Here is a 13,544-nt window from a genome sequence, read left to right on the forward strand (position 1 = left end):
GTCTGTGCAAACCAAACTTGGGTTGGACATCGTATCTGCATTAAGTCAAGATGTTGTTGACAGGAGACTTTGGAGAGTGGCGCGAATTCGGCTGGGCAATTGGCAGACTTGTAAGGGCTGGTGGCTCAGCAGTAGAACTGTCGCGTGCCACCCGTGAATCTCGAAATCAGAAGGTAGTGACTTGTAGCCTCTCGCAAGCGATGTGCTTTGATGCACAGTACGTGACAGAGTTTGTCCATCCATTTTAAGCATCTTGAGAGGAGACTTTGGAGAGTGGCGCGGATTCAGCGGGACAATTGGCGGACGTGCAAGGGTTGTTAGCTCAGCGGTAGAATTGTCGCCTGCCATGCGTACGTCTCGAAAACTGAAGGTGTTGAGCTCTATCCTCACGCGAGGCATGTTTTGATGCGCAGTTCGGCCACCCATTTTAGGATCTCCTGTCACACACTTCACCTCCAAGACGGCAACCCATCCTGGGCTTGAAGAACTGGCAACTCTGCTTCATTTGTTGACGGCTTCAAAGAATGGCCCGTTTTTGGGGGAGATGGGCCTTGAGCCTCGCTTGATACACAGTACGTGGCAAAGGCAGCCCATCCATTGTCTACCGCTTGTCCCTTTCGGGTAGCCGGAGCTGTGTCAAAACACGGTTTCCCTGACCGGGAATCGAACCCGGGCCGCGGCGGTGAGAGCGCCGAATCCTGACCACTAGACCATCAGGGAGCTGCGACAGAGTTGTCTTGATGAGTGACGCGTGGCTGTATCGGGCCACATTTACCGTTGCGCCTCGAGAGGAGCGCTTGGGCAATGGCGCGAATTCGGTGGGAAAAGTGGCACACCCGTGAGCATTGGTGGTTCAGTGGTAGAATTCTCGCCTGCCACGCGGGAGGCCCGGGTTCGATTCCCGGCCAATGCACAGTGCCTTTATGCGTGGGGCCCTGGGGGGCATTAAGTTTGTTCTCGGTCGCGGCCAGACGGCATCAAGATTTCCGCAAGATCACATGGCGGGCTCTTGCTTGTGGGTGCAGCTAGCAGCGTCCCAGAGTTTAGAGGTGGCTTAACGAGATCAGATGTCTGTGTAGGTTCTCGGTCACGGTAGTCTTGAGGTCTTGCAAAGAAGGTGACTGGATTCCTTTCATGGTGCGTGAAGACTTTTCTATCCTCATCCAAGAGGCTTCTTCAGGCCTGCAGCGATTGATGGAGACTGTCATGTATTTAATCCCTGCTGGGGTTGTCCTCTTGAGGGTTGTTCACCCACTGTTATTCATATTAGTCATCACTTAAGCCCAGGTGTGAAACGCAGGTCTTTACCGTCACAGAGAGGTATGTGACAGTATGGGTCCGTCCGTTTTTAGGATCTCCTGTGGCACTCTTCACCTCCAAAACCCGTTCAGGGCTTAAATACCTGGGGACTCGCCTTTGTTTGTCCAAGCGGAGTTTCTTTTCTGTGCAGCTTCGAGAAATCGTCCATTTTCCGGTTGTCTCTCAGCCTCGTTGGCGCAGTAGGCAGCGCGTCAGTCTCATAATCTGAAGGTCGTGAGTTCGAGCCTCACACGAGGCACGTGTTTTGGTACAGAGTTGGTCCATCCATTTTCTACCGCTTCTACCCATTTCGAGGACGCTGGAGCCTAAGAACCATCCGTTTGTAGTGGATTTTCAGCCTCCTTTGATGCAAGATCTAGAACAGGGATCAATCCAAATCATTCTGCCAGTGCCCATGGAAAGCCTTCCCATCTGTTTGATTTCAAGACTCACACGTGGCAGGCGATCCTCCCCTATGGATGCGTGCCGGCCCTCTGGAACCACTTCATCCAACTTTCACCACAATTCCTCTTTCTTTTCTCAGGTCAGAATTGCGGGGCACCACACGTTGGCTCCCAAATGACTCCTACCTGTTATTTCTTCTTGGACACTTTGTCCAGGTAGGGTTAGGAATGTCTTTGCATTGGAAGCGGATGAGCAAGGGCTGATAATTGGTTATCAGCAGCTCCCGAGCTGAGTCTCTGGAGGTTGCCTGGAGTTCCTTTGCCAACAGGGTCCATTGAAAGAGATAATTTGAAGTCATTCTTGCCTGACTGGTAAGTTGGAACAAGAAGTCTGTGCAAACCAAACTTGGGTTGGACATCGTATCTGCATTAAGTCAAGATGTTGCTGACAGGAGACTTTGGAGAGTGGCGCGAATTCGGCGGGGCAATTAACAGACTTGTAAGGGCTGGTGGCTCAGCAGTAGAACTGTCGCGTGCCACCCGTGAATCTCGAAATCAGAAGGTTGTGACTTGTAGCCTCACGCAAGCGATGTGCTTTGATGCACAGTACGTGACAGAGTTTGTCCATCCATTTTAAGCATCTTGAGAGGAGACTTTGGAGAGTGGCGCGGATTCAGCGGGACAATTGGCGGACGTGCAAGGGTTGTTAGCTCAGCGGTAGAATTGTCGCCTGCCATGCGTACGTCTCGAAAACTGAAGGTGTTGAGCTCTATCCTCACGCGAGGCATGTTTTGATGCGCAGTTCGGCCACCCATTTTAGGATCTCCTGTCACACACTTCACCTCCAAGACGGCAACCCATCCTGGGCTTGAAGAACTGGCAACTCTGCTTCATTTGTTGACGGCTTCAAAGAATGGCCCGTTTTTGGGGGAGATGGGCCTTGAGCCTCGCTTGATACACAGTACGTGGCAAAGGCAGCCCATCCATTGTCTACCGCTTGTCCCTTTCGGGTAGCCGGAGCTGTGTCAAAACACGGTTTCCCTGACCGGGAATCGAACCCGGGCCGCGGCGGTGAGAGCGCCGAATCCTGACCACTAGACCATCAGGGAGCTGCGACAGAGTTGTCTTGATGAGTGACGCGTGGCTGTATCGGGCCACATTTACCGTTGCGCCTCGAGAGGAGCGCTTGGGCAATGGCGCGAATTCGGTGGGAAAACTGGCACACCCGTGAGCATTGGTGGTTCAGTGGTAGAATTCTCGCCTGCCACGCGGGAGGCCCGGGTTCGATTCCCGGCCAATGCACAGTGCCTTTATGCGTGGGGCCCTGGGGGGCATTAAGTTTGTTCTCGGTCGCGGCCAGACGGCATCAAGATTTCCGCAAGATCACATGGCGGGCTCTTGCTTGTGGGTGCAGCTAGCAGCGTCCCAGAGTTTAGAGGTGGCTTAACGAGATCAGATGTCTGTGTAGGTTCTCGGTCACGGTAGTCTTGAGGTCTTGCAAAGAAGGTGACTGGATTCCTTTCATGGTGCGTGAAGACTTTTCTATCCTCATCCAAGAGGCTTCTTCAGGCCTGCAGCGATTGATGGAGACTGTCATGTATTTAATCCCTGCTGGGGTTGTCCTCTTGAGGGTTGTTCACCCACTGTTATTCATATTAGTCATCACTTAAGCCCAGGTGTGAAACGCAGGTCTTTACCGTCACAGAGAGGTATGTGACAGTATGGGTCCGTCCGTTTTTAGGATCTCCTGTGGCACTCTTCACCTCCAAAACCCGTTCAGGGCTTAAATACCTGGGGACTCGCCTTTGTTTGTCCAAGCGGAGTTTCTTTTCTGTGCAGCTTCGAGAAATCGTCCATTTTCCGGTTGTCTCTCAGCCTCGTTGGCGCAGTAGGCAGCGCGTCAGTCTCATAATCTGAAGGTCGTGAGTTCGAGCCTCACACGAGGCACGTGTTTTGGTACAGAGTTGGTCCATCCATTTTCTACCGCTTCTACCCATTTCGAGGACGCTGGAGCCTAAGAACCATCCGTTTGTAGTGGATTTTCAGCCTCCTTTGATGCAAGATCTAGAACAGGGATCAATCCAAATCATTCTGCCAGTGCCCATGGAAAGCCTTCCCATCTGTTTGATTTCAAGACTCACACGTGGCAGGCGATCCTCCCCTATGGATGCGTGCCGGCCCTCTGGAACCACTTCATCCAACTTTCACCACAATTCCTCTTTCTTTTCTCAGGTCAGAATTGCGGGGCATCACACGTTGGCTCCCAAATGACTCCTTCCTGTTATTTCGTCTTGGACACTTTGTCCAGGTAGGGTTAGGAATGTCTTTGCATTGGAAGCGGATGAGCAAGGGCTGATAATTGGTTATCAGCAGCTCCCGAGCTGAGTCTCTGGAGGTTGCCTGGAGTTCCTTTGCCAACAGGGTCCATTGAAAGAGATAATTTGAAGTCATTCTTGCCTGACTGGTAAGTTGGAACAAGAAGTCTGTGCAAACCAAACTTGGGTTGGACATCGTATCTGCATTAAGTCAAGATGTTGCTGACAGGAGACTTTGGAGAGTGGCGCGAATTCGGCGGGGCAATTAACAGACTTGTAAGGGCTGGTGGCTCAGCAGTAGAACTGTCGCGTGCCACCCGTGAATCTCGAAATCAGAAGGTTGTGACTTGTAGCCTCTCGCAAGCGATGTGCTTTGATGCACAGTACGTGACAGAGTTTGTCCATCCATTTTAAGCATCTTGAGAGGAGACTTTGGAGAGTGGCGCGGATTCAGCGGGACAATTGGCGGACGTGCAAGGGTTGTTAGCTCAGCGGTAGAATTGTCGCCTGCCATGCGTACGTCTCGAAAACTGAAGGTGTTGAGCTCTATCCTCACGCGAGGCATGTTTTGATGCGCAGTTCGGCCACCCATTTTAGGATCTCCTGTCACACACTTCACCTCCAAGACGGCAACCCATCCTGGGCTTGAAGAACTGGCAACTCTGCTTCATTTGTTGACGGCTTCAAAGAATGGCCCGTTTTTGGGGGAGATGGGCCTTGAGCCTCGCTTGATACACAGTACGTGGCAAAGGCAGCCCATCCATTGTCTACCGCTTGTCCCTTTCGGGTAGCCAGAAAGGGACAAGGACACTTTGTCCAGGTAGGGTTAGGAATGTCTTTGAATTGGAAGCGGATGAGCAAGGGCTGATAATTGGTTATCAGCAGCTCCCGAGCTGAGTCTGTGGAGGTTGCCTGGAGTTCCTTTGCCAACAGGGTCCATTGAGAGACATAATTTGAAGTCATTCTTGCCTGACTGGTAAGATGGAACAAGAAGTCTGTGCAAACCAAACTTGGGTTGGACATCGTATCTGCATTAAGTCAAGATGTTGTTGACAGGAGACTTTGGAGAGTGGCGCGAATTCGGCTGGGCAATTGGCAGACTTGTAAGGGCTGGTGGCTCAGCAGTAGAACTGTCGCGTGCCACCCGTGAATCTCGAAATCAGAAGGTAGTGACTTGTAGCCTCTCGCAAGCGATGTGCTTTGATGCACAGTACGTGACAGAGTTTGTCCATCCATTTTAAGCATCTTGAGAGGAGACTTTGGAGAGTGGCGCGGATTCAGCGGGACAATTGGCGGACGTGCAAGGGTTGTTAGCTCAGCGGTAGAATTGTCGCCTGCCATGCGTACGTCTCGAAAACTGAAGGTGTTGAGCTCTATCCTCACGCGAGGCATGTTTTGATGCGCAGTTCGGCCACCCATTTTAGGATCTCCTGTCACACACTTCACCTCCAAGACGGCAACCCATCCTGGGCTTGAAGAACTGGCAACTCTGCTTCATTTGTTGACGGCTTCAAAGAATGGCCCGTTTTTGGGGGAGATGGGCCTTGAGCCTCGCTTGATACACAGTACGTGGCAAAGGCAGCCCATCCATTGTCTACCGCTTGTCCCTTTCGGGTAGCCGGAGCTGTGTCAAAACACGGTTTCCCTGACCGGGAATCGAACCCGGGCCGCGGCGGTGAGAGCGCCGAATCCTGACCACTAGACCATCAGGGAGCTGCGACAGAGTTGTCTTGATGAGTGACGCGTGGCTGTATCGGGCCACATTTACCGTTGCGCCTCGAGAGGAGCGCTTGGGCAATGGCGCGAATTCGGTGGGAAAACTGGCACACCCGTGAGCATTGGTGGTTCAGTGGTAGAATTCTCGCCTGCCACGCGGGAGGCCCGGGTTCGATTCCCGGCCAATGCACAGTGCCTTTATGCGTGGGGCCCTGGGGGGCATTAAGTTTGTTCTCGGTCGCGGCCAGACGGCATCAAGATTTCCGCAAGATCACATGGCGGGCTCTTGCTTGTGGGTGCAGCTAGCAGCGTCCCAGAGTTTAGAGGTGGCTTAACGAGATCAGATGTCTGTGTAGGTTCTCGGTCACGGTAGTCTTGAGGTCTTGCAAAGAAGGTGACTGGATTCCTTTCATGGTGCGTGAAGACTTTTCTATCCTCATCCAAGAGGCTTCTTCAGGCCTGCAGCGATTGATGGAGACTGTCATGTATTTAATCCCTGCTGGGGTTGTCCTCTTGAGGGTTGTTCACCCACTGTTATTCATATTAGTCATCACTTAAGCCCAGGTGTGAAACGCAGGTCTTTACCGTCACAGAGAGGTATGTGACAGTATGGGTCCGTCCGTTTTTAGGATCTCCTGTGGCACTCTTCACCTCCAAAACCCGTTCAGGGCTTAAATACCTGGGGACTCGCCTTTGTTTGTCCAAGCGGAGTTTCTTTTCTGTGCAGCTTCGAGAAATCGTCCATTTTCCGGTTGTCTCTCAGCCTCGTTGGCGCAGTAGGCAGCGCGTCAGTCTCATAATCTGAAGGTCGTGAGTTCGAGCCTCACACGAGGCACGTGTTTTGGTACAGAGTTGGTCCATCCATTTTCTACCGCTTCTACCCATTTCGAGGACGCTGGAGCCTAAGAACCATCCGTTTGTAGTGGATTTTCAGCCTCCTTTGATGCAAGATCTAGAACAGGGATCAATCCAAATCATTCTGCCAGTGCCCATGGAAAGCCTTCCCATCTGTTTGATTTCAAGACTCACACGTGGCAGGCGATCCTCCCCTATGGATGCGTGCCGGCCCTCTGGAACCACTTCATCCAACTTTCACCACAATTCCTCTTTCTTTTCTCAGGTCAGAATTGCGGGGCACCACACGTTGGCTCCCAAATGACTCCTACCTGTTATTTCTTCTTGGACACTTTGTCCAGGTAGGGTTAGGAATGTCTTTGCATTGGAAGCGGATGAGCAAGGGCTGATAATTGGTTATCAGCAGCTCCCGAGCTGAGTCTCTGGAGGTTGCCTGGAGTTCCTTTGCCAACAGGGTCCATTGAAAGAGATAATTTGAAGTCATTCTTGCCTGACTGGTAAGTTGGAACAAGAAGTCTGTGCAAACCAAACTTGGGTTGGACATCGTATCTGCATTAAGTCAAGATGTTGCTGACAGGAGACTTTGGAGAGTGGCGCGAATTCGGCGGGGCAATTAACAGACTTGTAAGGGCTGGTGGCTCAGCAGTAGAACTGTCGCGTGCCACCCGTGAATCTCGAAATCAGAAGGTTGTGACTTGTAGCCTCACGCAAGCGATGTGCTTTGATGCACAGTACGTGACAGAGTTTGTCCATCCATTTTAAGCATCTTGAGAGGAGACTTTGGAGAGTGGCGCGGATTCAGCGGGACAATTGGCGGACGTGCAAGGGTTGTTAGCTCAGCGGTAGAATTGTCGCCTGCCATGCGTACGTCTCGAAAACTGAAGGTGTTGAGCTCTATCCTCACGCGAGGCATGTTTTGATGCGCAGTTCGGCCACCCATTTTAGGATCTCCTGTCACACACTTCACCTCCAAGACGGCAACCCATCCTGGGCTTGAAGAACTGGCAACTCTGCTTCATTTGTTGACGGCTTCAAAGAATGGCCCGTTTTTGGGGGAGATGGGCCTTGAGCCTCGCTTGATACACAGTACGTGGCAAAGGCAGCCCATCCATTGTCTACCGCTTGTCCCTTTCGGGTAGCCGGAGCTGTGTCAAAACACGGTTTCCCTGACCGGGAATCGAACCCGGGCCGCGGCGGTGAGAGCGCCGAATCCTGACCACTAGACCATCAGGGAGCTGCGACAGAGTTGTCTTGATGAGTGACGCGTGGCTGTATCGGGCCACATTTACCGTTGCGCCTCGAGAGGAGCGCTTGGGCAATGGCGCGAATTCGGTGGGAAAACTGGCACACCCGTGAGCATTGGTGGTTCAGTGGTAGAATTCTCGCCTGCCACGCGGGAGGCCCGGGTTCGATTCCCGGCCAATGCACAGTGCCTTTATGCGTGGGGCCCTGGGGGGCATTAAGTTTGTTCTCGGTCGCGGCCAGACGGCATCAAGATTTCCGCAAGATCACATGGCGGGCTCTTGCTTGTGGGTGCAGCTAGCAGCGTCCCAGAGTTTAGAGGTGGCTTAACGAGATCAGATGTCTGTGTAGGTTCTCGGTCACGGTAGTCTTGAGGTCTTGCAAAGAAGGTGACTGGATTCCTTTCATGGTGCGTGAAGACTTTTCTATCCTCATCCAAGAGGCTTCTTCAGGCCTGCAGCGATTGATGGAGACTGTCATGTATTTAATCCCTGCTGGGGTTGTCCTCTTGAGGGTTGTTCACCCACTGTTATTCATATTAGTCATCACTTAAGCCCAGGTGTGAAACGCAGGTCTTTACCGTCACAGAGAGGTATGTGACAGTATGGGTCCGTCCGTTTTTAGGATCTCCTGTGGCACTCTTCACCTCCAAAACCCGTTCAGGGCTTAAATACCTGGGGACTCGCCTTTGTTTGTCCAAGCGGAGTTTCTTTTCTGTGCAGCTTCGAGAAATCGTCCATTTTCCGGTTGTCTCTCAGCCTCGTTGGCGCAGTAGGCAGCGCGTCAGTCTCATAATCTGAAGGTCGTGAGTTCGAGCCTCACACGAGGCACGTGTTTTGGTACAGAGTTGGTCCATCCATTTTCTACCGCTTCTACCCATTTCGAGGACGCTGGAGCCTAAGAACCATCCGTTTGTAGTGGATTTTCAGCCTCCTTTGATGCAAGATCTAGAACAGGGATCAATCCAAATCATTCTGCCAGTGCCCATGGAAAGCCTTCCCATCTGTTTGATTTCAAGACTCACACGTGGCAGGCGATCCTCCCCTATGGATGCGTGCCGGCCCTCTGGAACCACTTCATCCAACTTTCACCACAATTCCTCTTTCTTTTCTCAGGTCAGAATTGCGGGGCATCACACGTTGGCTCCCAAATGACTCCTTCCTGTTATTTCGTCTTGGACACTTTGTCCAGGTAGGGTTAGGAATGTCTTTGCATTGGAAGCGGATGAGCAAGGGCTGATAATTGGTTATCAGCAGCTCCCGAGCTGAGTCTCTGGAGGTTGCCTGGAGTTCCTTTGCCAACAGGGTCCATTGAAAGAGATAATTTGAAGTCATTCTTGCCTGACTGGTAAGTTGGAACAAGAAGTCTGTGCAAACCAAACTTGGGTTGGACATCGTATCTGCATTAAGTCAAGATGTTGTTGACAGGAGACTTTGGAGAGTGGCGCGAATTCGGCGGGGCAATTAACAGACATGTAAGGGCTGGTGGCTCAGCAGTAGAACTGTCGCGTGCCACCCGTGAATCTCGAAATCAGAAGGTTGTGACTTGTAGCCTCTCGCAAGCGATGTGCTTTGATGCACAGTACGTGACAGAGTTTGTCCATCCATTTTAAGCATCTTGAGAGGAGACTTTGGAGAGTGGCGCGGATTCAGCGGGACAATTGGCTGACGTGCAAGGGTTGTTAGCTCAGCGGTAGAATTGTCGCCTGCCATGCGTACGTCTCGAAAACTGAAGGTGTTGAGCTCTATCCTCACGCGAGGCATGTTTTGATGCGCAGTTCGGCCACCCATTTTAGGATCTCCTGTCACACACTTCACCTCCAAGACGGCAACCCATCCTGGGCTTGAAGAACTGGCAACTCTGCTTCATTTGTTGACGGCTTCAAAGAATGGCCCGTTTTTGGGGGAGATGGGCCTTGAGCCTCGCTTGATACACAGTACGTGGCAAAGGCAGCCCATCCATTGTCTACCGCTTGTCCCTTTCGGGTAGCCAGAAAGGGACAAGGACACTTTGTCCAGGTAGGGTTAGGAATGTCTTTGAATTGGAGGCGGATGAGCAGGGGCTGATAATTGGTTATCAGCAGCTCCCGAGCTGAGTCTCTGGAGGTTGCCTGGAGTTCCTTTGCCAACAGGGTCCATTGAGAGACATAATTTGAAGTCATTCTTGCCTGACTGGTAAGTTGGAACAAGAAGTCTGTGCAAACCAAACTTGGGTTGGACATCGTATCTGCATTAAGTCAAGATGTTGTTGACAGGAGACTTTGGAGAGTGGCGCGAATTCGGCGGGGCATTTGGCAGACTTGTAAGGGCTGGTGGCTCAGCAGTAGAACTGTCGCGTGCCACCCGTGAATCTCGAAATCAGAAGGTAGTGACTTGTAGCCTCACGCAAGCGATGTGCTTTGATGCACAGTATGTGACAGAGTTTGTCCATCCATTTTAAGCATCTTGAGAGGAGACTTTGGAGAGTGGCGCGGATTCAGCGGGACAATTGGCGGACGTGCAAGGGTTGTTAGCTCAGCGGTAGAATTGTCGCCTGCCATGCGTACGTCTCGAAAACTGAAGGTGTTGAGCTCTATCCTCACGCGAGGCATGTTTTGATGCGCAGTTCGGCCACCCATTTTAGGATCTCCTGTCACACACTTCACCTCCAAGACGGCAACCCATCCTGGGCTTGAAGAACTGGCAACTCTGCTTCATTTGTTGACGGCTTCAAAGAATGGCCCGTTTTTGGGGGAGATGGGCCTTGAGCCTCGCTTGATACACAGTACGTGGCAAAGGCAGCCCATCCATTGTCTACCGCTTGTCCCTTTCCGGTAGCCGGAGCTGTGTCAAAACACAGTTTCCCTGACCGGGAATCGAACCCGGGCCGCGGCGGTGAGAGCGCCGAATCCTGACCACTAGACCATCAGGGAGCTGCTACAGAGTTGTCTTGATGAGTGACGCGTGGCTGTATCGGGCCACATTTACCGTTGCGCCTTGAGAGGAGCGCTTGGGCAATGGCGCGAATTCGGTGGGAAAACTGGCACACCCGTGAGCATTGGTGGTTCAGTGGTAGAATTCTCGCCTGCCACGCGGGAGGCCCGGGTTCGATTCCCGGCCAATGCACAGTGCCTTTATGCGTGGGGCCCTGGGGGGCATTAAGTTTGTTCTCGGTCGCGGCCAGACGGCATCAAGATTTCCGCAAGATCACATGGCGGGCTCTTGCTTGTGGGTGCAGCTAGCAGCGTCCCAGAGTTTAGAGGTGGCTTAACGAGATCAGATGTCTGTGTAGGTTCTCGGTCACGGTAGTCTTGAGGTCTTGCAAAGAAGGTGACTGGATTCCTTTCATGGTGCGTGAAGACTTTTCTATCCTCATCCAAGAGGCTTCTTCAGGCCTGCAGCGATTGATGGAGACTGTCATGTATTTAATCCCTGCTGGGGTTGTCCTCTTGAGGGTTGTTCACCCACTGTTATTCATATTAGTCATCACTTAAGCCCAGGTGTGAAACGCAGGTCTTTACCGTCACAGAGAGGTATGTGACAGTATGGGTCCGTCCGTTTTTAGGATCTCCTGTGGCACTCTTCACCTCCAAAACCCGTTCAGGGCTTAAATACCTGGGGACTCGCCTTTGTTTGTCCAAGCGGAGTTTCTTTTCTGTGCAGCTTCGAGAAATCGTCCATTTTCCGGTTGTCTCTCAGCCTCGTTGGCGCAGTAGGCAGCGCGTCAGTCTCATAATCTGAAGGTCGTGAGTTCGAGCCTCACACGAGGCACGTGTTTTGGTACAGAGTTGGTCCATCCATTTTCTACCGCTTCTACCCATTTCGAGGACGCTGGAGCCTAAGAACCATCCGTTTGTAGTGGATTTTCAGCCTCCTTTGATGCAAGATCTAGAACAGGGATCAATCCAAATCATTCTGCCAGTGCCCATGGAAAGCCTTCCCATCTGTTTGATTTCAAGACTCACACGTGGCAGGCGATCCTCCCCTATGGATGCGTGCCGGCCCTCTGGAACCACTTCATCCAACTTTCACCACAATTCCTCTTTCTTTTCTCAGGTCAGAATTGCGGGGCACCACACGTTGGCTCCCAAATGACTCCTACCTGTTATTTCTTCTTGGACACTTTGTCCAGGTAGGGTTAGGAATGTCTTTGCATTGGAAGCGGATGAGCAAGGGCTGATAATTGGTTATCAGCAGCTCCCGAGCTGAGTCTCTGGAGGTTGCCTGGAGTTCCTTTGCCAACAGGGTCCATTGAAAGAGATAATTTGAAGTCATTCTTGCCTGACTGGTAAGTTGGAACAAGAAGTCTGTGCAAACCAAACTTGGGTTGGACATCGTATCTGCATTAAGTCAAGATGTTGTTGACAGGAGACTTTGGAGAGTGGCGCGAATTCGGCGGGGCAATTAACAGACTTGTAAGGGCTGGTGGCTCAGCAGTAGAACTGTCGCGTGCCACCCGTGAATCTCGAAATCAGAAGGTTGTGACTTGTAGCCTCTCGCAAGCGATGTGCTTTGATGCACAGTACGTGACAGAGTTTGTCCATCCATTTTAAGCATCTTGAGAGGAGACTTTGGAGAGTGGCGCGGATTCAGCGGGACAATTGGCGGACGTGCAAGGGTTGTTAGCTGAGCGGTAGAATTGTCGCCTGCCATGCGTACGTCTCGAAAACTGAAGGTGTTGAGCTCTATCCTCACGCGAGGCATGTTTTGATGCGCAGTTCGGCCTCCCATTTTAGGATCTCCTGTCACACACTTCACCTCCAAGACGGCAACCCATCCTGGGCTTGAAGAACTGGCAACTCTGCTTCATTTGTTGATGGCTTCAAAGAATGGCCCGTTTTTGGGGGAGATGGGCCTTGAGCCTCGCTTGATACACAGTACGTGGCAAAGGCAGCCCATCCATTGTCTACCGCTTGTCCCTTTCGGGTAGCCGGAGCTGTGTCAAAACACAGTTTCCCTGACCGGGAATCGAACCCGGGCCGCGGCGGTGAGAGCGCCGAATCCTGACCACTAGACCATCAGGGAGCTGCGACAGAGTTGTCTTGATGAGTGACGCGTGGCTGTATCGGGCCACATTTACCGTTGCGCCTCGAGAGGAGCTCTTGGGCAATGGCGCGAATTCGGTGGGAAAACTGGCACACCCGTGAGCATTGGTGGTTCAGTGGTAGAATTCTCGCCTGCCACGCGGGAGGCCCGGGTTCGATTCCCGGCCAATGCACAGTGCCTTTATGCGTGGGGCCCTGGGGGGCATTAAGTTTGTTCTCGGTCGCGGCCAGACGGCATCAAGATTTCCGCAAGATCACATGGCGGGCTCTTGCTTGTGGGTGCAGCTAGCAGCGTCCCAGAGTTTAGAGGTGGCTTAACGAGATCAGATGTCTGTGTAGGTTCTCGGTCACGGTAGTCTTGAGGTCTTGCAAAGAAGGTGACTGGATTCCTTTCATGGTGCGTGAAGACTTTTCTATCCTCATCCAAGAGGCTTCTTCAGGCCTGCAGCGATTGATGGAGACTGTCATGTATTTAATCCCTGCTGGGGTTGTCCTCTTGAGGGTTGTTCACCCACTGTTATTCATATTAGTCATCACTTAAGCCCAGGTGTGAAACGCAGGTCTTTACCGTCACAGAGAGGTATGTGACAGTATGGGTCCGTCCGTTTTTAGGATCTCCTGTGGCACTCTTCACCTCCAAAACCCGTTCAGGGCTTAAATACCTGGGGACTCGCCTTTGTTTGTCCAAGC

At 52.1% G+C, this 13,544-nt stretch overlaps 17 non-coding genes across 17 annotated transcripts; 11 read left to right on the forward strand and 6 right to left on the reverse strand.

Annotated features, from left to right (window-relative positions):
* Positions 1 to 648: 648 nt before the first annotated feature.
* On the reverse strand, positions 649 to 720 carry trnae-cuc (transfer RNA glutamic acid (anticodon CUC)). The gene has a single exon. It is a non-coding gene; the product is annotated as a tRNA-Glu (tRNA).
* Positions 721 to 842: 122 nt separating this feature from the next.
* On the forward strand, positions 843 to 913 carry trnag-gcc (transfer RNA glycine (anticodon GCC)). Its single transcript has one exon. It is a non-coding gene; the product is annotated as a tRNA-Gly (tRNA).
* Positions 914 to 1,485: 572 nt separating this feature from the next.
* Positions 1,486 to 1,558, forward strand: trnam-cau (transfer RNA methionine (anticodon CAU)). Its single transcript has one exon. It is a non-coding gene; the product is annotated as a tRNA-Met (tRNA).
* Positions 1,559 to 2,740: 1,182 nt separating this feature from the next.
* Positions 2,741 to 2,812, reverse strand: trnae-cuc (transfer RNA glutamic acid (anticodon CUC)). The gene has a single exon. It is a non-coding gene; the product is annotated as a tRNA-Glu (tRNA).
* A 122-nt stretch (positions 2,813 to 2,934) lies between these two features.
* trnag-gcc (transfer RNA glycine (anticodon GCC)) lies at positions 2,935 to 3,005 on the forward strand. Its single transcript has one exon. It is a non-coding gene; the product is annotated as a tRNA-Gly (tRNA).
* Positions 3,006 to 3,577: 572 nt separating this feature from the next.
* On the forward strand, positions 3,578 to 3,650 carry trnam-cau (transfer RNA methionine (anticodon CAU)). The gene has a single exon. It is a non-coding gene; the product is annotated as a tRNA-Met (tRNA).
* Positions 3,651 to 5,659: 2,009 nt separating this feature from the next.
* On the reverse strand, positions 5,660 to 5,731 carry trnae-cuc (transfer RNA glutamic acid (anticodon CUC)). The gene has a single exon. It is a non-coding gene; the product is annotated as a tRNA-Glu (tRNA).
* A 122-nt stretch (positions 5,732 to 5,853) lies between these two features.
* trnag-gcc (transfer RNA glycine (anticodon GCC)) lies at positions 5,854 to 5,924 on the forward strand. Its single transcript has one exon. It is a non-coding gene; the product is annotated as a tRNA-Gly (tRNA).
* A 572-nt stretch (positions 5,925 to 6,496) lies between these two features.
* trnam-cau (transfer RNA methionine (anticodon CAU)) lies at positions 6,497 to 6,569 on the forward strand. Its single transcript has one exon. It is a non-coding gene; the product is annotated as a tRNA-Met (tRNA).
* A 1,182-nt stretch (positions 6,570 to 7,751) lies between these two features.
* trnae-cuc (transfer RNA glutamic acid (anticodon CUC)) lies at positions 7,752 to 7,823 on the reverse strand. The gene has a single exon. It is a non-coding gene; the product is annotated as a tRNA-Glu (tRNA).
* A 122-nt stretch (positions 7,824 to 7,945) lies between these two features.
* On the forward strand, positions 7,946 to 8,016 carry trnag-gcc (transfer RNA glycine (anticodon GCC)). Its single transcript has one exon. It is a non-coding gene; the product is annotated as a tRNA-Gly (tRNA).
* A 572-nt stretch (positions 8,017 to 8,588) lies between these two features.
* Positions 8,589 to 8,661, forward strand: trnam-cau (transfer RNA methionine (anticodon CAU)). Its single transcript has one exon. It is a non-coding gene; the product is annotated as a tRNA-Met (tRNA).
* Positions 8,662 to 10,670: 2,009 nt separating this feature from the next.
* trnae-cuc (transfer RNA glutamic acid (anticodon CUC)) lies at positions 10,671 to 10,742 on the reverse strand. Its single transcript has one exon. It is a non-coding gene; the product is annotated as a tRNA-Glu (tRNA).
* Positions 10,743 to 10,864: 122 nt separating this feature from the next.
* Positions 10,865 to 10,935, forward strand: trnag-gcc (transfer RNA glycine (anticodon GCC)). The gene has a single exon. It is a non-coding gene; the product is annotated as a tRNA-Gly (tRNA).
* A 572-nt stretch (positions 10,936 to 11,507) lies between these two features.
* trnam-cau (transfer RNA methionine (anticodon CAU)) lies at positions 11,508 to 11,580 on the forward strand. Its single transcript has one exon. It is a non-coding gene; the product is annotated as a tRNA-Met (tRNA).
* A 1,182-nt stretch (positions 11,581 to 12,762) lies between these two features.
* trnae-cuc (transfer RNA glutamic acid (anticodon CUC)) lies at positions 12,763 to 12,834 on the reverse strand. The gene has a single exon. It is a non-coding gene; the product is annotated as a tRNA-Glu (tRNA).
* A 122-nt stretch (positions 12,835 to 12,956) lies between these two features.
* trnag-gcc (transfer RNA glycine (anticodon GCC)) lies at positions 12,957 to 13,027 on the forward strand. The gene has a single exon. It is a non-coding gene; the product is annotated as a tRNA-Gly (tRNA).
* The last annotated feature ends 517 nt before the right edge of the window (positions 13,028 to 13,544 follow it).

Source organism: Pelmatolapia mariae, linkage group LG23 (genome assembly GCF_036321145.2).
Source record: "Pelmatolapia mariae isolate MD_Pm_ZW linkage group LG23, Pm_UMD_F_2, whole genome shotgun sequence".
NCBI classification, from domain to species: Eukaryota; Metazoa; Chordata; class Actinopteri; order Cichliformes; family Cichlidae; genus Pelmatolapia; species Pelmatolapia mariae.